The sequence below is a fragment of the Chlorocebus sabaeus genome, chromosome 15 (genome assembly GCF_047675955.1).
Source record: "Chlorocebus sabaeus isolate Y175 chromosome 15, mChlSab1.0.hap1, whole genome shotgun sequence".
In the NCBI taxonomy this organism is placed as follows: Eukaryota; Metazoa; Chordata; class Mammalia; order Primates; family Cercopithecidae; genus Chlorocebus; species Chlorocebus sabaeus.
The window spans coordinates 72,042,801-72,069,356 of NC_132918.1; the positions used below are offsets into that span (position 1 = coordinate 72,042,801).

The following is a 26,556-nucleotide window of genomic DNA, read 5'->3' on the forward strand; positions in this document are numbered from 1 at the left end:
CATATGTAATATGTTCAGAGTGGAATTCATTATTCATTGAGACCCCTGAGTTCACCAGTAGCAGATCTTTGTTACTCCATTCTCACATACAATGGAGTGCTTGCAGTCACTCAAACACAGGGGTTTTTCTTCTTTTTTTCTTTTTCTTTTCTTTTCTTTTTTTTTTTTTTTTTTGGATGGAGTTTTGCACTTGTTGCCCAGGCTGGAGTGCAGAGGTGCAATCTCAGCTCACTGCAACCTCCACTTCCTGGCTTCAAGTGATTCTCCTGCCTCAGCCTCCCGAGTAGCTTGGATTACAGGCATGCGCCACCACACTCAGCTAATTTTGTATTTTTAGTAGAGATGGGGTTTCACCATGTTGGTCAGGCTGGTCTCTAACTCCTGACCTCAGGTGATCCACCCATGTTGGCCTCCCAAAGTGCTGGGATTGCAGGCATGAGCCACTGCACCTGGCCCACACAGGGGTTGTTGTTGTTGTTTTTTGGGGGGTTTCATGTTTGTTCGTTTGTTTTTGCCTTCTTGATTTTACTTGACTTTCTTGTTTTCTAAAATGATCACCTCCCTTTAGTGTCTGCTTGTCAAAATGCTACCTGTCTTACTAGTATGTGACCAAGGACCAGTCATTATATTTCTCTGAATCTTAGTTTGTGTAAGGATACCCAACTGTAACAGTGAACTTAGGCTCAATAATTCTGTGGTAAAAAATGAACCTCAAATCTCAGAAGCTTAAAAGGACAAAAGTTTATTTTCTCATTCATGTTGTGTGTCCAATATGGATCAGTGAGGAATATGGTCTTCCTATTTACTCATGGACCAAGGAATACTGGGGTTGGGGGTGGGGGGCTTGGGGAAGGCCTAAAACTCACACAAGTTCTGCTCAGACTCATCAGCCAAAGTGATTACATGGCCACACTTAACTTCAAAGAGATTGGAAGCTGGGCATGGTGGCACAGGCCTGCAGTCCCCACTACTCATGGGAGACTGAGTCAGGGGGATCCCTTGAGCCCAGGAGTTTTGGGCTGTAGTACACTGTGATCACACCACTGCACTCCAGCCTGGGTGACACAGTGAGACCCAATCTCTAATTAATAAATAAATAGAGAGAGTGGAGGGGGCAATCCTACCACTTCCCAAGGAAGAAGAACTGAAAATTTTGCAAAGCATAGTAATGACGACTCCACTTCTGTAAAGGTACATTATAAACCCTAAGACACCATTCAGATGTAAGGTGATATTAGGATACTTCCTCTTTGCAAGAGCCAGCTTCAGTGTGGTGAGAGAGAGGGCAGGAGAGAGAACTTCAATTGACTTGATATGCTTTTTGTTTGCACAGCCATGACAATAGTGAGAGAAAGTCCGATGTAGTGGTTAGCATGGATTCTGCATGGGTTCAAATTCTGGCTTAGTCACCTACCAGCTCTGTGACCTTGGAGGAACTAATTTCAGTGTGCCTCAGTACTTCTTTTTTTTCATCTGGAAAATGGGGATAATGATTGTAAATAACTCAAAAAATGGTTATGAGTATTAAATAAGTTAGTCATTGTGAAGATATCAGAGTAGTACATAATGCCATACATATATTTGCTAATTAAAATGGAATTATGCCACAACACAGACTGTTTTGCAACTGGCATTTTTTTTCTTTTAATATTAAGACATAGTAGACTCCCCCTCTCTCTCTCTCGCTCGCTCTCTCTATATATATATATATTCACATATATACTTCAAATCTATACAAGCTGCACTCATATATATATGTGTATATATATCTATATACCTCATTTTTTAAAAAAACTATTTACTATTACTATTTTATGACTATATCTTAATTTACTTAGGCAGTGCAATTGATGGAAATTTCATATACAATAATTCAGAAGGATCTTAGTTTCATGAATCTCCATTAACTGAGCAAGTTGCCTGCTTTCCTCCTCTCGACTTGGGGTTTAAATACTGTGTCCCATTTAGTGGTTCAGTGGGGGGACATGCCCAGATATGCTCCACTGATAACTTAGTCCAGTCTCTCAGTTATGATATCTTTTTCTGGTGGCAAACATTCTCTAAGATTCTATTGGAAATAGCTCCCTCAGATAGAAAATACTAAGTTCTTAGGCTTAGTTAAAAAAGCTACTTGTTCATTAATAGACTTAGCTGTGGTAGAGGATTTACACAGACTATGCCCCTTGCTTTGCCTAGGTAAATGGTTATTTATTTATTTTCCTTCCCCTCCCCACCCCCCCCACCCCCCACTTTGAGATGGAGTCTCGCTCTGTCACCCAGACTGGAGTGCAGTGGCCAGATCTCAGCTCACTGCAAGCTCCGCCTCCCAGGTTCACACCATTCTCCTGCCTCAGCCTCCCGAGAAGCTGGGACTACAGGTGCCCGCCACCTCGCCCAGCTAATTTTTTGTATTTTTTAGTAGAGATGGGGTTTCATCATGTTAGCCAGGATGCTCTCCATCTCCTGACCTCGTGATCTGCCCGCTTTGACCTCCCAAAGTGCTGGGATTACAGGCATGAGCCACCATGCCCAGCCAGTAAATGGTTATTTCTTAATTTTCCATGCTCCTTATGGTAACTTCAACCCTGCTTCTTTAAATATTTAATTTGAAGCCCAATCTTTTTATTCAGTTTCCATTTGGATCATTCATAGCCTTTTTCTCTTTGGCATCCCCCACCAGCCTACCTGCATTTCTTCTTTGATGTGTTACATAACTTAACTTCTTGGGATATATACCAACCTCATTCACAAAAGTACATATTCAGCTCAGAAAAAAAGTGTTAAGAAAAGAAAAAAGCCAGAGTGGGCAAAGATTAGTGACTATTAACTGTTGCATGTTAAGATCCTAGGGAAGAAGACTGAGATGGGATTTGGCATGCAAGAGGTTTATTAAGGAGTACCCTTGCGATCAACATTTGTGAATGGGGTGGGAAGGAATGGCAAGAAGGAGAAGATGAGCTGTGATGCAGAACCAACGACAGCCTCAGCCAACCTCACAGCTAGCTCTGGATCTAGAATGGTCCTTCAGGGCTGTCCCATATTAGGCTGAGGGAGCCAGACCTTCATCCTCCCCCACTGGTCAGTCATCGGATGTGGGCTGTTTCTGGAAGGCAAAGTGTCTCTGCCACAGAGACAATCCCCGAAGGGGTCACTAATTGAAAGCTCTCTGCAACCTACACTCCCAGAAGCTGGGGTAAGCCCTTTGTTGCAGGGTCATCTAGGTGGTGCCTCACAATGTCCACCATTGAGAGCAGGACAGGGCATTGGGGACTGTAGTCCAACCATTTCTTATCTTTTAAGTGCAGGGAGAAAAAGACCATTCCATTTGCTCCAGAGTTCTATTCTCTCCCTGCCATTCTACCTGTGTTGGTAACAGTGGTTTTAAAGGTCTTAATGCATTTTTCTTCTGGATTTTAATACAGCCTTTGCTTGCTTCTGCTTTTGCTGTCCTTAGCATAATCTTTTAAGGAAATGTCCTCTTTATTTAAAATGTTTGCTGCTATGACAATCAGTGTATCCTCTGCATTATAATTGCTCTAAATATGTTCTCAGCATTCCTTTCTCTCTAGTTCTGAGGGTATAGTATGCTTCCAAATATGAGTTTGTTTAATAAAATTTGGGCTTCTCTGTGTGGCATGCTGCCGCTGAGCATATAATTGCTTTTTCTTTTCTTTGAAGAAGCTACTGTTAGAGGGAGCTACCCCCACTTCTTTTTTCATCCCAGAGATCGTTTCCATACAGCCCACTCGATATTGCCTGGCAGCATGGGGTACAAGAATAGCAAGGAGAATTGAAACCCACAGAAGAGCTGCAGCCTCCTCCCTTGGTGTACTTGTGAGCTGAGCTGCTAACAAGTGGTAGAATCGATTCATTTGAATTTCAACTTCCTTCATTTCCTCTGTCTTCCCTCTGGTGCTGGTGATAATGAGCAATGAAAATGACCCAGGACTCAGGAGATAGATGGAATGGGAAGAGTATCAAGGGTTGAGATAATTCATAGTTTGAATAAGGAAGAATTAGCCTTGGCTCCTCTGCTTCCTGCAGCTTTATCTCATCCCACAGCAGCCACTGGATGGAACCACCAAACAAGGACATGCTTCACAAGTAGCCTCTAGGAAGACTTTTGTCAGATTCCTCCTTGCTTTGGTGATATAAAGACACTTCATTGAAGCTTCCATCTTGGTTACATCAGAAGAAGGCTCAGGTATCCTCGTGCACACAGGAGGACATAACATGGAAGTTTTATGATAATAGATTAATAGAAAAGGGATGAACCTACAAAGATATATCCAGATGTGGACCCATAAATTATGTTGAGTAAAAAATAATTAAAATACATCCACAGCTCTTTCTAGACATCTGGGCATCTTTACTTTTCTGGTCAGCAGAAAAGAATGCTCCCTTACACAGAAGAGCAGGCACACATTTTAAATAGAGAACCACAGAAAAAATAATATTTGCTGCTGCTTTGTGCCAAGGGTAAAAGCTTGACTTGGTCAGGGAATATTTGCCAGCACCAATAAAAAATAATGACTGTTTCCATCTGCATTAGCCTATTCCAGGATTGCTATAAAAAATACCTGAGACTGGGTAATTTATAATGAAAAGAAGTTTAATTTGTTCATGGTTCTTCAGGCTGTACAGGAAGCATGATGCTGGCATCTGCTCAGCTTCTGGGGAGGCCTCGGGAAGCTTTCAATCATGGCACAAAGCAAAGGGGAATCAGGCACATCTTACATGGCCAGAGCAGGAAGAAAGAGAGGGAGATGCCACACACTTTTAAACAACCAGATATCATGAGAACCCATCATGAGAGCAGCACCAAGGGGATGGTGCTAAACCATTCATGAAAGATCCTCCCCTGTGTTCCAATCACCTCCCACCAGGCCCCACCTCCAACACTGAGGATTACAGTTGAAAATGAGATTTAAGTGGGGACACAGATCCAAACCATATCACCATCTCACCCCCATAATCACTGCCTAGAGTACAATTTTTCACCACTTTCGTTTGTGGCTGTAGAATGACAAGAATAGCATTTCCACGAATAATTGTTGGTCAGTTATAAACAGATGTGCCTAGATCCCCAAACAGATAAGAATCTACTACCTGCAAAGTAGAAGAATCAACTTTTAACGTCATCAAGGCCTCAGTTATCCCATAATGGGATGAGTGCCACCTTCCACAGGTGGAGAGACCTCAGTGTCTGCAGACCTGTGATGTTTCCTAGACTCCAGGGAGTTCCAGCAGCTGAGCATGAGGAGCCCTTATAGACTCTCAGATGCTCTACCTCCCTAAGGGTTGATAATGATGTCTTTCCTTCTAAGTTGGAGACAAAGTAGGGGAAAAGAGAGAAATACTAGTACATTTAAAGTGAAATATTTACTAGTACAGATTCAGTCTCTCCCTGACTCTCACTCTTTGTAAATATTTTACCTTCATGTTTTGACTAGATGTTTCTCAAACTTGTAGACCAGGCTAGCATCACAGGCTCAATAACAGTGCATCTGGGATGCCAAGACCAGTCCTGACATGTTAAACAATGGTGACCTTCTCATGGAATCTGACCTCCCTCTGACAGTGGCCATCCCTGGGTGGCTTTCTGGGAGAGTAGAGGTATCATCTTCTTGATCTTTCCAGATTTTAGGCTTCATGAATTAGATACTGTTGTTTCCATTTCTCCAAAGTGAGAGGCTCTCTCCTTTTGTTTTGAACCTGATTGTGCAAGGAGGAGCTGGTAATTAGTGTCTCACTCTCTCTCTTACTCTTTCTCCATTTCCATATGGACTTCCATAAAGAGATGGCCAAATCTGCATTGTTAAGGGTACAGTGACCCACCCCCGGGACTTTTAGGTTCTTGAGAGGCTTCCACCATCTTTTCAGCCATCCAGATCTTCATTGAGCAAACATGTTCTGAGCACAGACTGTATTATTTGCTCCAAAGTAGCTCTGGGATGCCCAAGCTGTAACAGTCAAATGGTCCAGAGGCCCACCCACACATGGGTGTTTTGCTCTGCTCTGTCCAGTCCTCCCATCTGTGACTTTTGGTGTTGGTGAATTGGAAAGACAAAGAGGAGGAAATGCTCAGGGTGGATTGTGCCTCTGCTTAGACTGAATGTTACTAAATCAGGGAATTGAGGAGACCCCACTTGGTTCCCCACCACCTTCCTCCTCTTACATGCTATGACTCTGCACAAAGCAAAAGCCATAGGCATGGTAAAAATGTAAAACATGGGCATACCTGACCAAACACAGGTTTGTTGAGCTGAATATGGATAAAAATTGGTTTGATGTGGTAGCAATTTGGTTATGATTCCTGAAACCACCCCAGATGCAGTGAAATTTGTGACTTCATGTTAATATGATGATGTCTATTTTTAAAAGATTGTGCAAGTATCTAAAGAAGGCTAGATGAAGCCATTATCTTGTTCTGAAAATGGCTGTCTCTCCTCTGCTTGACTTTCTTAGTTTTGCCTGCATGGATTCCTCCTGTCTTTACTAATCTTACCTGCCAGCTGGTTCACCAAGAGAGAATGAATACTAGGTTGGAGAATGCCAATCTGGTTTTTTTAAAATTGATGCATTATGTCTGAGCAAGGAGATAGGGAAAGTCTTACTGCATCATGCAGACAATTAAATGGGTTTGGAAAGTTTTATTTGGTTCATTGTTGACAAAAGCTAAGTCCCTAGGTAGCTGTTAATTTTTCCGGGTGCTTCCCAGAGGAAAATCAACTCAGAGCAACATTATTTCTCTGTGGAACTTCAACGAACTGCACAGTATAGAAAAGATGGGTGGTAATCTCAGTTCTGATTTTCTTTTTTGTTCTTGGGGGTTTCCTTACTATGAAAGAAAAATTTCTCTTGGTTGGAAAAAATCTATGTCTAACTGAGAAGATAAACTGTTGATGTGATAACAGAGAGGCAAGAACATTTCTAGGCTATATCCAAGTAATTGGTTTAAAAGGGTTGCCTAGTTATCTATTGACATAATTAGGTAAACAGGAGGCAGCCTATCTGATTATCTTACTGTTAGAATTACATTTCCATTGGTAGTATTTAGGCAACTTTTTGTATGACTTCATTGTTCTACAAATATTAGTTGGTTGGTTTTTCCATTCTGTCATTTTCTTTAAGGAATGAGGACTTAAGCTTTTATATACATACATATACATGTATGTATGTATATGAATGTGTGTGTTTATATATATGTATGACAGGATAAATTAAATGAGGAAAACTTGACCTTACATGATCCCCATGTGGTCACTGAGAAGATGAAATTTGAAAATTTACATTAGAATGCTTAAGAGAATGGAGAAGCTAAATCTGAAATCAAGGGGAAATTATATGAAGGTTAGGGATAATTTATAAACCACTTTACTTCTACCAAGAAATTGAAGGGATAGTTATTCCATTTGATTTGATGCACAGTGGTTCTGGAAAAGAAAAATGATGAGATTCACAAGAGCAACGTTGTTTTGAGATGATTCTTGAAAATTTGGCTTTCTATTTTATGCTTCATGTGTGTAATCTATCTCAACTCCAAGCTGCTTACCCACCTCACTGACTCTGTAACCAGATTTTTGACTTCGTGATTGGGAAATAAAAACGGGAAGGAAGGATAAGTGTTATGTGAAAATAACTTCTCCATCCATCTCTAATTGAAATCAGCATCCAGGTGTCGGTTTTAGGTCATTAGTCTGGATAATTTAGTGAGAATTTGCATGATGCCACAGTTCTGGACAAGGTTTGTTGGGGAATCAATGGCCAAAATGAAATGGGGGAGAGCACTCTTGATAGCCTACTCTTCAGTCATGTATAATGGAAAGTGGGCTCCATTTGATGGAAGCCTTTTGCAGACATCATATTGGGTGAGAACCTTATACTCTCCACATGCTGGCAATACTCCTGAATTAACAGAATGTTATTTCTGTCAGTTCTGTTTCATCAGAATTACCGAGACATGTCATTTAAATTCTTCACTGAATCTCTAGAATCTTTGTTTCCTTTGTAGTTGTCTCTTTGATGTTTGCTTTGTGTTTGCAAGAGAGCTTCTGAGAGCTGCAGAGAATCAACAGGCACTAGGATGGCTATCCACACATGTCCACTAAGATGACTATATGCCACACAGGCTCTATTTCCAAGAGTTTGTTTAAAATAAAAATCACTCAACAAAGAGAAATAGCTAATATTTATTTTGCACTCACTCTGCCAGGTCTCATTCTAACTATTTGGCCTAAATAATATAACTTAGTCCTTTCTACCAATAGAAGAAATAAGTACTGCTGTTATACTCATTTTACAGAGGGAGAAACTGAGGTAAGGCAAGGTTAATATGGAAACTGGGGTTTAGACTCAGATAGTCTGACTTCTGAGTCCCTGGTCTTACCCCCTGCACTACACTAATAGAGCACTAATTCCACACCCGGAACTGTGCTAGACACCAGGGATATGTGAACAAACAATATTTTTTTATTCAGATTAAACCTTAGAAGTGCATGGATATCTTTCATTTGTGTATCAGTTTTTCTCAGCTGCTTGAAAGTTACCATAACGACTTAGAACATTATTGACTGTCATGGTCAGCAAATAGAATTAAACAATTTGGTATCTAATGACAATGGAACTGCTGTGTCCTTCAGCATTGAGCAATTACAATACTTTAAAATGAGGTTTCTACTATGCTTTTATTAAAAAGCATACTGTTCTATTAGTTGTTAGTGTATATGTGTGAAACAAATATCAGGGTTTGTGATAAAAACATACATATAAATATATTAACTTAACTGATAAAATAGCCATGTGTATCAGTTAGCTTTCTCCACATAACAAGTATTTACAAATTCAGTGGCATTTATTAGTGCTCACAAATCCATGAGTAGCTTGGTGGTTCTTCTAGTCTTGGCTCATTAGCCTATGGTCAGCTGCAGATCAGGTAGCTGGCTCTAGCGATCAGGCTGGTTTTCCCATATGTTTGGAGAGTGGCTGGCTCTAGGCTTGGGATACCTCAGCTAGAACAACAGGCTTCTCCTTTATATGATTTCTTAACATCCAGCAGGCTAGCCAGGGCTTGTTCACATGATGGCTGGGCAGGGTTCTCAGAGCAAGAGCAGGAACATGCAATACCTTTTGGAGAAGCCTAGGATCCGAACTGACGTAGTGTCACATCTGCCTCATCGATCTCACATCTGCCTCAACAGTCCCAATCTAGACTATATTTAAAGAATGGGAAAATAGGCTCTACCTGTCGATTTAAGGAGTTTTAAGGTCGCATTGCCAAAGACCATGGATAATACAAGATGAGGAATGATGGAATTCAGTTTTGGAAGCAATCTATCAAACCATGTGAAATAGATATCATCATGCCAATTTTATAGATGAAAACGTTGAGGTCCAGTGGTAAGTAACATGCCCTAAAAATCACGAAACTGATTAAGTTCAAATTACTAGCAGTAACTAGTAACTGCTAAGAGGCTGAATGACAAAGTTAGACAAACTTAGGTATGCCTAATTACAAAGTCTTTTAAAAAACTACAGCTTTATAAGGTTTTCAAAGCCTTTAAGGGTAATAGTATCGAATAATCTTTTCAAAACGAAAAGTGGTATCTGAAGATGAGGGAACAGCAGAGGATAAAATTAAAACACAATAGTCCATTCATCTTCATTTACTTATAAGTATGTCTAGTTTAAGTCTAGGGACATTTCCTTAATAAAACAAAAAATAACCCTTGGTGATAACTATTGATTATTAATTTTTTCTTCTCTGCCTGCAATAGACATTAGTGGGTGGTTGGTGTTTCTCTATGGTAATATTATGCAACCTGACAGTGATCGAGTGCAACTAGAATCCTCATTTGCAAAACTTGTCACCTCATACTCTTCCAGAATATTTAGGTAAAGTGTGAGTGTATTAGTAGTAGTAATTGTAGTAGTAGAGGTAGTATTAAAAGTTATCCATTTAAATCTGAATGTATTAATTTATTAATAGCAATGTTTTATTCTACTGGTGATTTCACTATAAAAATAAGAAGACCTGGGGAGGCCTTCAGCAAGGAGCCAAACATATTTGGGAAAATCTGGGTTAATAAATACTTTACTGCAACTATCAGAACCTTTAACAGGTTGGTATCCATTGTGAGTCTCAGAAAGAGTGTTTTTCAGACTTACGACTTCATAATATTCATTTGTAGAATTCTCAGACAACTATTTTCCATAGAACCCCTGGAAAATGTTAATGTGAATCTGATCCTTTGAAGTTGTATTCAGAGCTAATAATATTTGCCAAGCATCTACTATGAGACAGTCATTATCAGAACCACATCAGAACTCCATGAAATAAGCATTATTCTTAGTTCTAGTTGAGGAAACTGAAACTCGGAACAATTAGTTGGCTTGTCCAAGACCTCCTAGCTGGTATCAGAAATGAAAGTTGAACTTGATTTTATCTAGCTTCAGGTTCCGGATGACTGTACATTTTGTTGAGACTAAGAAAGTTTAAACGGTCCAGGGTGGCTCCACTGGTAAGAAGAGGTACTATGTCTCATATACTTTCATATCTACCATAGCACTTAACAGGAAATAGGTTGTCTGTCAATGCCTCCTGGCCAATCTCTTTGTTTGTTGCTTAGTTATTATTATGATTATGCACATGGTGAAAAATTATGACTATAGAAAATGGTGTAAGGTAAAAAGTAAAAATTATCCTTAATATTATCAACCTCCAGAACTGTCCCCTAAAGGTAAACTACTATCAATTTGTTCTTGTTTTTCCACAACTTTAAAAGCTTTTGTGTGTGTGTGTGTGTGTGTGTGTGTGTGTGTGTGTGTGTAGATGCTTCTGTTCTGCCTTACACAGATGGGATTACACATTCAAATTTTTCTCTCAATGATGTGTATTTGACATCTTTTTATCAGGATTTGCAGATTGCTTCATTCATTTTGTTGATGTGCCATATTTACTTAATCAATCTCTTTATGACAAATATTTAAATTAATTATATTTTTTAAAAAAATACTTCTTTATTTTTCTTTTTTGCTGTAACAAAAAGACAGTTTGAAAAAACCAGTTTTATATACATGTCTTTGCACAGTTATGTTTTTAATAGAAAACACATAAAGGGCATTATTTTTCCCCAATGTCTCTTCTTAGGAAACATAGTGGACCATTTCTAAGAAACGTTATAGTGTCTGTAGATAAACATGTGTGTTTAAATATATATTTTTGACCAAAAAATTGGACCCTGACTTTCTGGTCTGCTCTGTTCTAACAAGGGAGCAAAAGGACTGAGAAAATGGTTCTCATCAGATGCCTGTATGTCCAAAATCTACAATGGCCAAAACCAGGAGAGGGCATTTCAGTCTCCTCAGGCTGTTACCTTCCCATGGAACAGCTCTGCATAGTTTAACTTTGATGCCAAGGACACAGACATAACCAAACTTTTCTCATTTTAAAGGTGTTCCCATTTTGTTATCAGCTGGCTCTTTCAATGATGTAGACCAGGAATGGGATAATTTTATTCTACATTATTTGTGATAGCAAATCATAGGAGACAACCTAAATATCTAACAAAAGAATAATGTGTAAATAGATCTAACATATAACCCCATTCACTGGGGTACCGTGTAGGCATTAAAATGATGAAGGTCATGACAATTTACAACCCTGAAAAAGACAGAAACACAAAATTTTTACCTATGCTAACATGGCAACTGTAAAATGATGTGTGTATACATGTATAAGGCGTGGAAGAACAAAGTATTTGATGGGTTACATGTATGAATTATGCATTTTTTTAAAGTTCAAATGTTTTTTAACGCTATTTGTAAAATTTTAAATTAATAGCCTATAGGGGCTAATCTCTGTGGATGTCTAGAAAGACTGTGAGCTGTGTATAGAGATTTGTTTTAGTCTCAGGGATTGACATATTCTTTTAAAATGGCATTCTGTAAATTTGATCAAACTGTCTCCTAACTCTTAAGAATGCTGTTTTTAAGTGAGGTGACTACATGTTCCATTTTGCCTGGGACTGTTCCTTCTTGAACCTGTTGTCCCAGCACAATTGTCACTAGCACTGCTTTTCACTGTTAGACGTGTCTTTGTACAATACATTCTGTGGGCCCCCCACTGTAAGGGACATACTAACTATTCTGTTCCACCACATTTCTATCTCATCCTGGTTTTATCCTTATCTCTAGTAAAAATCATCCCTAGATCATAATTTAACTTTCTATGGCTTAGAAAGTCTTGTACACATCAATGACTTCACTGTATGCCTAAGGTCAAAGAAGAATGTATCTGCATCATCAGTGAAATCTTAAAGACATTGTCCATTATGTTCTCTGGCAGCTCTTTCCTAGGATTTTTTGAAAATGATAAAATCTGAAAAAATTTTATCTCTGCTAATAACTAATCATTTTGACTGTTTTAGATAATAACCATTTTGTAATTTGATGTTTTTGTTTTCTTTCTTTAGCAGCCAGAAAATTCAGTTAAGCGAGGTACTTAGTTGCAGCAAAAACTCGTAATGGGGAGTCAGATGGAATTGACTTCAAGTTCTATTCTCCATTTACTACTGTATTAGTTTCCTATAGCTTCTGTAGTAAATTGCCACAATCTCGGTGGCTAAAAATAACACACATCTATTTTCTTATAGTTCCGGAGGTAGAGTCTGAAATAAGTTTCAATGGACAAAAAAATTGATTTTTTGGGTAGGGCAGCACTACCTGCAAAGGCTATAAAGGACAATACATTGCTTGCAACTTTTAGCTTCTGGTAGCTTGTCAGCACTTCTTGACTTGTGGCTATATCACTTCAATCCTTCCTTAGTTGTTACATTGCCTTTTCTTCTGTATTAGATCTCCCTCTGCATCCTTTTGATAAGAACACTCAAAATTACATTCAGGGCTCATCCAGATAATCCAGGATAATCTCTCCATCTCAAGATCCTTAATTTAATCACATCTGCAAAGATTCTTTTTCCATAAAAGGTAGCATTCACAGGTTCCAGTGATCAGGACCTAGATATTTTTGGACCATTTTTTTGGCTTATCACAATCTACCTTCTGATTCCCAAAGATTTACCTCCATCCTCCATGCAAAATATATTAATCATATTCAGACATCCTCCAAAATTCTCAACTCATTACAGCATCAACTTAAAGTACAAAATCTCATCTAAATATCACCCCCAAACCCTCACATTTTAGCATTTAAATCAGATACTCAAAGACTCTAGGTATAAGCATCTTGGGAGCAAAATTTATTTCTATTTCTGAAGTAAAGCATTTGGCCCAGTGCCTTGTACATAGAAGGTGCCCACAAAATGTTAGCCACCATCAGAATTATGCCCTTCATCCTCTTCCCTCATTATGTGGTTCACTTTCTTTACCATTCTATGATTCTGATTTAGCTGTGTCTCTGAACATGGATCCCTCTTGGAATAACATGAAAAAGTTGGTAAAATGAAATTATTGACTCTTTAGAAACATTGTCATAGCAGAGAGAAGACAAGGTGTAAGATGGTGAAGGCTCCAGCCGGGCGCGGTGGCTCACGCCTGTAATCCCAGCACTTTGGGAGGCCGAGGCGGGCAGATCATGAGGTCAGGAGATCGAGACCATCCTGGCTAACATGGTGAAACCCCGTCTCTACTAAAACTACAAAAAATTAGCCGGGCGTGGTGGCGGGTGCCTGTAGTCCCAGCTACTTGGGAGGCTGAAGCAGGAGAATGGCGTGAACCCAGGAAGCGGAGCTTGCAGTGAGCTGAGATCAGGCCTCTGCACTCCAGCCTGGGTGACAGAGCCAGATTCCGTCTCAAAGAATTAAAAAAAAAAAAAAAAAAAAAAAAAAAAAAAAAAAAAAAAGGATGGTGAAGGCTCCACATTGTCACAGCAGACATCAGTGTAAGATGATGATGGTGGTGGTGGTGGCAGTAGTACTAGGAGTGGTAGTAGTAACTCTGACTGAGAGTGTATCTTGTAACAACAGATCTTCTAAATGTTTTACATGTGTTATCTCATTTAATCCCCATCTCACCCTTGTGAGGTGGAACTTTTATTACCCTCATGTTCAGATGAGAAAATAGGATAGAGAAACTATACAATGAGTTAGTGGCCATATTGGCCAATTAAAACCAAGTGCACCTTGCACATGTCTCATATGGCAGTGAAATGGAGTCCTGGGGTTCATGAAATGCAATTGCAGATGAGAATCACTGCTCATTTCACCTTGGGTTTCTATTTTGTGTCACTCTGAGGGGATAAGCCTTACTCTATCTAGGATTCCTTAGACTTTTTTGCGTCACCAAATCTTCCCCTTGATTTTAAGGTGTGGAATCTCCCCTACCCCAAATTTTTATTTGAAAAATTTGAAACGTTAAGACAACTTGAAAAATTGGTACAATGAACACTTGCATATCCATCACTATCCCTTTAAAAATTGTTACATTTTTTTCCACCACTGTTTCTCACTCTGTATAGGCAGATATATTTCGTTTTCACTGAATAATTTGACAGTTGCAGTTGTTAAGACACTTTACCCCAAAATACTTCAGTATGTGCCTCCTAAGAACAACAACTGCCTCCATTCTACTCATATCAGGATAAATTTCAAGATGTGTAAATTTGATGCCATAATACCTTACATACAGTGTACATTCAAATTTCCCCCAGTTGTTCCAACAATGTCCCTTTCTAGCATTGCCTTTAAATCCAGAAGTTGATCTCTTGCATTGTCTTCAGTTGTGACATCTCTTTAATCTAGAACAGTTCTAAAGCCTGTGTTTTATTGTTACTTTGTTTTGTTTCTTTTTCGTTTTTTGTTTTTCTTGTTTTTCTTCAGTGAAATTTCAAAGAGTCCAGATTAGTAAAATACCTCAAGTTGTGAATTGGTCTGATGCCTTCCTCTTGATTAGATTTGGGTTAAATATATATTGGCATGAATACTGTATGTGATGTGAGAATCATTTCCTAATTGGTTATACTTAAGAAAAAATGTGAAACCCTCAAAACAGAATGATCTTATATTTTAGGAAAATAATTAAAAGTTAAACCTAATCATCTTTAAATGGTCATTGACAGTTTTTGAAGCACATTTCACATATATTTTATTGTCTCCTTGTAACTGTGAGACCATTGAGGTGGATATTATTGATGATAGTCCTAGGGCAACTAAGGGATGGAAGTACGAATGTTGTGCTAAATTCCTGAAATTCCTTCCTTGGGAAGCTGAGGTTTGAATCCAGTTTCTGAGTCTTCATTTTGGATCTCAATCCTGTGTTTTTCCCACCAACCCAGTGAATATTATTACAGCATCTTGTGTAAGAAGGATAATGCAGGGTTAAGCAGGATATGTTTAAAAAAAAATTGTGACACTCATCCTACTCAGAAGTACAACTGAATTCAGCATAAGTAAGGGCTTTCTAAAGGAAGCTTTCAAGTTATCCTGGACTCTGGTAAATCTTGGAGAGCCTACATTTATGTAGATTAGATGTTAAAAGTTTGCAAAGCTCTCACGTTGTAAATGTCATAAGCACTTGCTGTGAAATAATAGTAGAGAAACAGAAAGAAACCAAGATGGATAGATTCCCACTCAATCTCCCTACAAACTTGCAGCATGTTGCATAATAAATATGGATGTTAGCAGAGACATCGTGGTATCTTTATGCTGTGCTCAGTACCCACAGAGGGATAAATGCTGGGTTCATAAAAAGTGGGTTTTAAAAAATGTATTTGTTTGTTTTTCCAGTGAATTCATTGGTAGGAAAAACTTTAAATCCACTCTGAAGATCTATAAGCACTAGATCTTGTAGGAAGGAGTTAACGTGTTCAGAAGAGTCAGTTCTTTCTCAATATACTGAGGGTTTGCTTGAAGATTTATCTTGTGAAATAGATTTCAAAAGTGGAAAAGCAGTGCCTTAATTGACTGAGATCTAGAACAAATGGATTTCATGTGATTTTTATAAAAGTTTTATATCAGAGTGGCCTTTAAGAAATTCTAACAGGAGAAGGGGTTGTCTCCCTCTTTGATTTTCCCAACTTTGGCAGAAAGAGGTCACAGGGGCTGGTTAGGCATTTGAAACTCAGCATTTGTGTTTATAGACATTCATATAAAAAAGTAGCCAGGAAAAGAGATATAGAAACCAACGCATGTTAAATGGGACCTGTTCTGGGGGATATCTGAGATGCAGGTTCTTTCCTTCTGCTAACCAGCTGTGTGGCTTTGAGGAGTCTCCATTTTATGAGTTCTTCTACTGTATTAACATAGAGACTAATAATGCCCACTATGTGTATTTGACAGCGCTGTTTAGAGATAATCAAATGAGAGCGTGCATATGAACTTGCCCCACAAGCTTCTAAAGTAGTTCACAAATGTACGGCAAATGGATAATTTTAGAGCTTTTGACTTGGAAGTATACTTCCCTTAATTTAAAAATCCAACTTGGTCCTTGTTTCCTATCTTAGTGGAATCAGTTTGGAAGGAAAAAAGTATAGTTTAGCTGTAAAATGGTGTATGGTGCCATGTTTGATCACACGTGCTCTGGAAGCCAAAGGACTTCAGTTAAGCTCTTGCCTGTGTAATTTAGCACTTGTTACCATAAATGGGTTATATAACCTCTTTAAGCCTCAATTTGTTCATCTGTACAAGGGTTGCAATTGCTACCTTTTAGGGGTTTTGTGAGAATTGTGGTGAGGTGACACATGCGTAACCAGCATAAAATGAAACTTTCCTTCTTGCCTCTACTGTTCCTTTAATTTCTGTCCTCTTGATCATTCTCTTCTAGTCTCTGAATGCAAATTAGTAAGCCCCATAATGTTGTACTTACCCCTAGATAATAGATTGTCCCAATATTATTTTAAGTCACAAACTCAGTTAATTTAAACCAAAATAAAAATTAAAAATGATCATTTAAATGTCTAGTTTAAGAGATTTAAAAAACCCTGAATTTCATTTATTATTTAACTGTTCTCCCCTTCCCTTTGTTTCAGGCTCAAAGGGAAAGAGGATTTAGTAAGTGGCTTGATTTCTCTTCTCTGCCTTCCATTCCACCCCACCCCAAGGTGAGCATGACTGGGTGGCAGCTGCTCAGGAAGTAGAATTAATAGGATGAGAGGATTCAGGTCTCTTTCTCCTGAGGCTTTCATGCTCTCCCGCCATGTGGCTATCCTGACAGTGGATTCATTTCAGTTGGCCACTTGCTCAAAATCTAAGCATCTACGCTACAGTTTTGTGTTGCTGGAGTCCTTCTGTTCTATGAAGGAATCTTATGGGACAGTGAAATAGGACTCTAGATGCTTGCTCCTTGAAAATCTCTTCCCCTCTAGTGACCTCATTTGACCTATAGGAAATAGTTTCCCATCCCTTATTGACAAACTCTGGGAGTGTAGGCTCACCCCAACATCGAAACATCACCCAACTGCATCTCCAAACAACAGGTTAACCTGGTTCTTTTTCCAAGACACTCTGCCTCCCAACTCCAGGGGTCATGTAATAAACTTTCTCCTTTCCTTGGGAAGGTGACAAGATAGGTACCTCTTGACCTTTTCACTTTCAAAGTGGGCAAGGACACGCTGACTCACAGAACATGTGTCAGCCAAGCTTTCTATGGTAACTTAACCCCTTAATTCCAAAAAAAGTTATATGGTAACTTTTTAACTCTATGTTCATTTAACCAAGAACCTTGTCAGAATTTCAGTTTTACCATCCTGCTAGATGAGTTCATCATTTAACAAATACCTGATGTGTAATAAATGTCAAGCAAATGATAGCTGTGTTATAATGAAATGAGAATGGATTATAATTCATTTCAATAAATGTTTATTAAATTCTTACCATGGGCAATGTGAGAATGTAAAATGGGTAAGACACTGACCCTACCTGTTGGAACCTCATGGTCTAGCAGTAGAGAAGGTAAAGTGATGTCTTTAATATGAAGTAGAAAACAGTAAATAATATAGTAGAGGCTGGGATATTAGAGAAGGGAGAGTTTGGAGATTGCAAGAGTTCCTCGCCTTAAACAGTTCTGGATCTGCTACCAGATTATCCTCCTTTTAAATGAAAATATTCTCTGTTCTTCATGCATCTGTCTGCCTTGTCAGTTCATATCCTTGACTAAATGATCACAGCTGTGGTTATTAATGGGCCACCTAAATGACTCATGGGCCAGATCTTTATAATTGGATTTTAAATCAGGAAAGCTATTCTACAGTGTAGAGACCTTCAGTTGGATTGGTTTCTGATAAATTTCATATCTGTGGAATGAAGTGCCATTCATCATCAGTTTTCTCCTCATTGAGCTATTTGTTGAGTTCATGTTTCTGTGTCTGTGTAAGAAAACATGGCGGGAGATACAACTGTAAAAGGAGATTGTTATGAACCATCGGGGGTCATTAGGGCTTTTGTGACCTGCAGGATGATGTGGTTAAGAGTGTTACTTTAACCTGACGTTAGAAGAATGGAAGCAGAGAGACTGGACACCAACAATTCAGGAAGGAGACTTTTGCTCTTTCAGAACAGGATGTTGGAGATCTGAATTAGGAAAGAGGCCATGAGAATGCAAAGCAAGGGACAGGTGGAATGGAGAATGGAAATAAAAACTTCAAGAAATCGGGATGGAAGAAAATGTGGTCTACAGTGGAGGCAGAAGTTGTTGGGTAAAGCTGAGTGTAAAATTACGATTTTACTTTTGGGTATGCAAAGTTTGAGGCCCTGAGGAACTCTTCCTGTAGTAGACAGTTGAGAATGGAAATGGAGAACTAAAGTCCATGACAGAACTCAGTGCTAAAGATGTGAATGAAGAAGTTATTATCTCCAAACATGATCCCAAAGACCAGCAGTGGAAAAATTACCTATGCAGTTTATTCACTTGAATTAACTAGGTCCCAACTCTCTTTTCCTAATAATTTTAATCACAAATACACAGGAATTAGACGTATTGATGGTTTATGCAACCAATACTTATTTTGTAGATAACCTGATCATATAAATAAATCATATCTAAGCTCTATGATAGTCAATAAGACTAATTTTGGAAATATTGCATTAAAGATATCAAGTACTCAAACTTTAGGTTTTGTGAAAATAAACAAAAACCACCCAAATGAGAATAAGCAAATGCTATTCATTCAGAGCTTTCTATAGCAAAAGAGGCAACCACCATCCCTTGCATTTGGCGGAGAGACTCAAAGGCTGGCAGAGGAGTGTAAAAGCATTATAGTGAGAAAAAAGGAAGGCTTCAGGTGAGTTCTGATTGAAGGCCATTGACATGGGAAAGCTGGAGGTGGGCTAACTAGAAGCAGGGCAGCATACGTGATTGGTTAGGGGTGCATATCTAGTGTTCTTGAATTGGTCCTAAGTTGGAAGCAGGGTCAACATTTAGGAAAATTATCAGTTAATAATCAGCTTCTTGGCTGATCTGGGTTGTTTGCTACAGAGATTGTGGTTTGGTTTCCTGGTCTGGTTGCTGTAGATTGTGCATCAGAAATCTATTTTTGTACATGGTGTGGCTACTGTCCGTTTGTATATTCAGTCTCTCATCATGAAACATGTACTGCTTTTAATAATTCATTGTTCTTTCATTCACCTTTGCCATCTTGGCCACCTTTGTTCAACTCTTTCATGCACTGAATAGTTGCTTTCTGAGGCATTAAATTTGGGTTCATTTTTTGGCTAATCCTAGTCCTTTCGCATTATATTTTTAAATATTTACTATAAAATAAAATATATGTTTATACCATAAGGAATTAAAACCATACAAAAGAATATAAAATAAAAAGGCAATTCTTCTTCTCCCCCTGGCAGCCCATCAGTTCCACTAGTCACTTGGGGTTAACCATTACTAATAGCTTCTGACATATCCTTTTGGAAGTGATCTATACATATGTAAACATATTAATTACATATTTATATTTGCATATTTATCTTCTTTAAAAAATCTACACAAATGTGATTATAAGTATTTGCTTTTTTATTGAGCTGCTCTTTAGGGTAATCTTTGGACATCTTTATATCATCAATAACTTATTCTTCAATTTTAAATTTTTGATAGATAGTCCCAAATTGCTTATATGACAAGAGTGCACCAATCTATCCTTTTGTCAAGTGTTTGAGAACGCTTTGTTCTTAACATGTTTATTGACACTAAATACTATGCCTAATTTTAATCTAGATGATAAGTACTTTAACCTGAATTTATTGTACTGTCAGTGAAATCAAGAATCTTTTCATATAGTTTATTTTGTATACATCATATGCATTGCCATTTATATATATTATTTCCCATCATTTTTCTTTTTTGCTTTTTTTTTCTTTCTTTTTTTTTATTTTTATTTTTTAGAGACAGGGTCTTACTATGTTGCCCTGGCTGGACTCAAACTTCTGGGCTTAAATAATCCTTGCACCTCAACCTCATAAGTAGCAGGGACTATAAGTGTGTACTGTTGCACCCAGCTCAGCTCTCCATTTTTTAAATTAGATTAGTTTATTATTCTTTTGAAAGGATTTTTTGTGTATTAAAATAATCAACCTTTTGTTTTGTCATTTGCTCTTTGACTTTGTTTATAACCTTAACTTTTTGCCATGGAGAAGTTTTAAATTTAAAATAATTAAATGTATGAGGGTTTTTTCCCCTTGATCTGAATTTTATGTTTTAAATTAAAAGCCCTTCCTGTTTTGCTATCTATTTCCTTTTTAATCAAATTCTCCTGTTTGGTAATAGAGTTGCATAGACTATAATTGGAAGAAACTGGTGTATCTGGCATTTCTCTGTGAATTGATACACTTAGTTGTCTCAGAAGGGTTAATAAAAGCTTTTGTGTTAGAATCTCTGAATGTTCCTGTCATTTAATGATGAAAAGAAAGAAATAAGCAGCAAGACAGTTGTTAATCAGCCACTGAATGGCCTGTCCTCTCACTGAATGAACACTCTGTTAAATGCACTGGGTTTTTTTTCTTCTGGAAATGGTATTTGATGGTTGCCACCCAATCCCAGAATTAACTGCTAATGCTCAGAAACCTGGGTGGCAAGAAAATATGAGTGAGATATGAGTCTGGATAAAATAATTCTCCTTTGGGGTGCAGTGAATACTTAAACACCACATCCAGAAATATTACGGCGTCCTGCTTGACCCAGACATAGTTAAAGGGAATGAGTAGATGGGGACAGGGTAGTCCAGTGAGTCAAGATTTGCAGAGGGGGAGTTAGGAGGGAGGAAAGATGCTGTTTAACTTGGTCCGTCCCTTTAATAGATCTTATTCTTATCAGAAAGACAGGCAGTAACTGCTGTTGTTGTTTTGCCATTACCAGTGTGACCCCAGGTCCTTCTTTATGTTCTAACCACTCATTCTGAAGTTAGTAGGAAGGCACTCTTCTTGCCCAGCAGCATAGCTTGTTTACTGCTTGGGGTTTGTGTATAGATGTGATTCAGTCAGAGCAGGAGGGAGTTTCAGGCTTCCAAGCTGAGGGAGTTTTAGGCTTCCAAGCTTTTTAGCCCTGTATTCTGCTGGATGATAACCAATGTCAGAAGAATATCCACCTCTTTTTCTCTGAGGCACATATCCTCATATCTTATTTTTCCAACAGGCATTGTTGACCTATCTAGTAATATAAAGAAATGTCAAACTGATAATCCCTTTGGAAATTACAGAACCAGTATCATGGAGTGGAAAGCAGCTCTTCCATCCTCCCTGGTGAAGATGACCTTGACTTGATGCCTTTGGCTTTGTTGTCTACATCCTGGACATCTGTCTAAGTCTATTTGCACTGCTAAAGCAATAGAAATTTATTTCTTACAGTTCTGGAGTCTGCAAAGCTCAAGATCAAGGTGCCAGAAGATTTGGTTTCTGGTGAGGTCCTGTTTGTTGGCTTATAGATGGCTCTCTTCTCTCTGTTTCTTCACATGGCAGAAGGGATGAAGGAATTCTCTGGGGCCTCTTTTATAAGGGCACTAACCCCATTCATGATGGCTCTGCTTTCATGACCTAATCACTTCTCAAAGACCCCACCTCCAAATATCTTCACACTGGGGATTAGATTTAGACATCAGAAAATGTGAAGGACACACATACTCAAACCACTGCAGCATCCCAGGGCTCAGCTCTCTACATCCTGCATCTTTTGTCACTTTATTCTAGTTGGGGGTGATGGCTGTAGAGGTTGACTCACAGAGGCTCAGCAATATAGCCAATCCCAGAAGACTTTATTCTCTTTTTATCAAACATAATAGAAAGAAAATGAAATACTCAGTTCAAGTCCAACTTCTTTGAAAGCAAGGGGTGCTCTGTATTTATACTCCTAACAAGCATTACATCCAGTTCACAGGTAGACCATTTGGGATATGATGGATTCCATCTCAAGAAAGATTGCAATCTGAGTAGAGAACTCAACCTGTGTCCTAAACATTTCTTATATATGACCATGACCATTGGACTGATCCTTCTGGAGAAACCCTGAATAAGTGTAAAGAAGCCTGCTGAGGAAGAGTTCCATTCTTCTTTCCATCTCCTAGGAGCCTGAAACACATATGACTTTTCCTAAGTGCATTATGTTGCCGTGTAACACCAGTAGACATTTGATGAACCAATGTTTATGTTTAAAATATTTTTTCATGTGTCTGTTGGCTGTATGAATGTCTTCTTTTGAGAAATGTCTGTTCATATCCTTTGCCCACTTTTTGATGGGGTTGTTTGTTTTTTTCTTGTAAATTTGTTTGAGTTCTTTGTAGGTTCTGGATATTAGCCCTTTGTCAGATGAGTAGATTGCAAAAATTTTCTCCCATTCTATAGGTTGCCTGTTCACTCTGATGGTAGTTTCTTTTGCTGTGCAGAAGCTCTTTAGTTTAATGAGATCCCATTTGTCAATTTTGGCTTTTGCTGCCGTTGCTTTTGGTGTTTTAGACATGAAGTCTTTGCCCATGCCTATGTCCTGAATGGTACTACCTAGGTTTTCCTCTAGGATTTTTATGGTATTAGGTCTAACATTTAAGTCTCTAATCCATCTTGAATTAATTTTCGTATAAGGAGTAAGGAAAGGATCCAGTTTCAGCTTTCTACTTATGGCTATCAGAGAAATGCAAATCAAAACCACAATGAGATACCATCTCACACCAGTTAGAATGGCGATCATTAAAAAGTCAGGAAACAACAGGTGCTGGAGAGGATGTGGAGAAATAGGAACACTTTTACACTGTTGGTGGGATTGTAAACTAGTTCAACCATTATGGAAAACAGTATGGCGATTCCTCAAGGATCTAGAACTAGATGTACCATATGACCCAGCCATCCCATTACTAGGTATATACCCAAAGGATTATAAATTATGCTGCTATAAAGACACATGCACACGTATGTTTATTGCAGCACTATTCACAATAGCAAAGACTTGGAATCAACCCAAATGTCCATCAGTGACAGATTGGATTAAGAAAATGTGGCACATATACACCATGGAATACTATGCAGCCATAAAAAAGGATGAGTTTGTGTCCTTTGTAGGGACATGGATGCAGCTGGAAACCATCATTCTCAGCAAACTATCACAAGAACAGAAAACCAAACACCGCATGTTCTCACTCATAGGTGGGAACTGAACAATGAGATCACTTGGACTCGGGAAGGGGAACATCACACACCGGGGCCTATCATGGGGAGGGGGGAGGGGGGAGGGATTGCATTGGGAGTTATACCTGATGTAAATGACGAGTTGATGGGTGCAGCACACCAACATGGCACAAGTATACATATGTAGCAAACCTGCACGTTGTGCACATGTACCCTACCACTTGAAGTTTAATAATAATAAATAAATAAACAAAAAATAAATAAATAAATAAATAAAAATATTTATAAAAATAATTGCCATGGAGAATAAAAAGCAGAGCTAGACTCTTCAATATTTTGTTGCTTTATTCATATAAAAGATATTTATTTAGTCCTCACTATATGCCAAGCACTATGCTGGGTGTTGGGAATGTATCCAAGAATAATAATAGTAACTATGGCTAAGAAGCATTGAACTTTTACTACCAATTTCATACTGTGCTAAGGGCTTTACATGGATTACTTCATATAACCCTCAAGTCAACCTTGTAATTAGGTGCTTTTATCATCTTTATACAAAGATAAAGAAAATGAGATCCCCAAGAACACCACTACTAATAAGAATTAAAGTTGGGATACAGCCCCGATGCAGTGGCTCACACCTGTAATGCTAGCACACTGGGAGACCAAGGTAGGTGGATCACTTAAGGTCAGGGGTTCAAGATCAGCCTGGCCAACATGGTGAAACCCTGTCTCTACTAAAAATACAAAAAAAAAAAAAAAAAATAGCTGGACATGGTGGCATGTGCCTGTAGTTCCAGCTACTTGGGAGGCTGAGGCGGGAGAATTACTGGAACCCGGGAGGCGGAGATTTGCAGTAAGCCGAGATCACACCATTGCTCTCCAGCCTGGGCAACAGAGCAAGACTCCATCTCAAAATAAAATAAAATAACAAATAAAGCTGATATGCAAACTCAGTGTACTTTCTACTTTGTAATTGCTTACTGTTGTCTCTGTAAGAGGCAGAAACAAGTCTCTGCCCTCATGGAGCTTGTACTCTGAATAGAGAACACTTTACTACACCAAACTCCTTTAATGAATCCCAAGAGAAATATGAAGTGTCCTCCAGAAATGGCTTCTCATCTTTCAGCATGTTTTAGGCTGGTTGCACATACTCAGTGGAATCACTTGGTTGATGTGGACTCCCTTTATTTTCTTCAATTCCATTAATTTCTTCTATCTCCTGTGTTTTTCTCATGCCCCTTTCCTAGAATTCATTGCCTTGTCCTTCTACTCCTCTGTCTTCTCTCTTCCCTTTCACACCTGTTTATTGTTTTTCTTTCCCATCTAGATTCCTAGAGTCCCCAAGTGCTATGCAAGACAGTTTTGAAGGGAAACACGAAAGGGAGGACACTTTCATTGCCAATGAAATGCTCTGGTGATAGAGGGCTTAGTAAGCTTAGGGTCTCTCTTTAGCATTCTCTGGTATTTAAGGGACTCAGTTTTCCAAAAGCACATCCACTGCATTCTGCTGTTGCTAATCTCATTTTTTCCATGATTAACAATCCAGATCATTATGTTTTCAGCTCACATTAATCATTAATCTTCTCTTCTGTGAGTCTGGTAACATTTGGAGTCATTTCTCTCTGTATTTATCCATCTGGGATCTTCATAAAAGATAAGTTTTCAGAAAGTCATTAGTTGCTCATGCAGAAAGTTGTGTGTTGTTCACTGCTGTAAGAGGAGTGAATGCTCTTCTTGTTTCTCAGATCCTGGGAGGGAATCTTCTCAGTCAGGCATGGGTTCCCTTTGAAATGCAGAGGGACCCCTCACTTGAGGTCCATGGGGTCCTCAACTTGGCACAGTATTCATAGCATAAAAGATAGGGCTGCAACATAACAGCATCATAAATCACAATAAGCAATGCTTGCTAAATACTTATAGAGCAGATGAGATTGGAAGAGAGTGTGTGGATAGTGGAAAGGATTTTGATATTAATGAGTCAGAACAAAGACTTTGGCTTGAGTCCTGTCTCTACATCTCAATCTGTTTGACCTTGGGCAAGAAACCTCATCTCTCTGGGATCCACTTGTCTCCTCTGTGAACTGGTCCCAAAGATGTGTGCTTTCCTCTCTATACTAAAGGGTAATTTTGAGAGTTAACTTATATTCTTATCTCTGCTCTCTGCTGTCGAGTAAGTTTCATAACTTATATTCTTATCTCTGCTCTCTGCTGTCGAGTAAGTTTCATAACTTTGTTCATATCACTTAATTTTGCAATTTCTGTGGTCTCTGCCAACACTAACAGTATATATATGCAACACATAGAGAGTGAAGTTTATTGGGAAAGTTTTCAAAGCCAGTATTTCTTAATTCTCTTGTTATATAAAAAAGTCTTGTAGGTGTGTGTCATATTTAAGCATTTATTGGGATGGGGATATGGTCCTTAGAAAAGAGAGAGAGGATCCTCTGGAAATTCAGTTAAAAGCATCCTCCCAGGTATAATGTAATTTTAAGAGGTCACAAGGAAGGCAACTATCCTGGAGGTTCTTGGTTGTCAGCCTCCAGCAATATTTTGTTGTGAAGGTTGGAATGCATTTATTCTTTTCTTAATTCAAGTAAGATGTTTCTTTAGAGACAATATTCCAAATTGGGCATCCATTCAAAAGCCATGACAGATATCCCTGTCTATAGTCATTAACCATGAAATATTGGTATTATTTCTCATTGCTGCCCAAGTGCAGGACTAAATTGCATTAATGCATCTGTTGTCTCAGAAAGGGTGAGCGGCGTAATTAAATTTTATTTCTGTAGAGTTAGAAGGGGTCCAAGATATGGAGATCAGCAGAGAAATAGGGAGTGTTTGTTCTCATTCTATCCAACTGAAAACCAGGCAACAGAATTCAGAAGTATTTTCATATATTGACAGTTCTCTCCCCCAGCACCTGGGATTTGAACAGGAGACTCCCATTTCACAGAGAATTCCTAGTGGCATTGATGGAAATTACTTGCATAACCTAACCCCC

General features: G+C 38.6%; 1 protein-coding gene across 6 annotated transcripts in view; it reads left to right on the forward strand.

The window, feature by feature from the left end:
• Window positions 1-26,556, forward strand: part of LRRC3B (leucine rich repeat containing 3B) — a 92,038-nt gene that overhangs the window by 62,595 nt on the left and 2,887 nt on the right. The gene's annotated exons all lie outside the window — the stretch shown is intronic.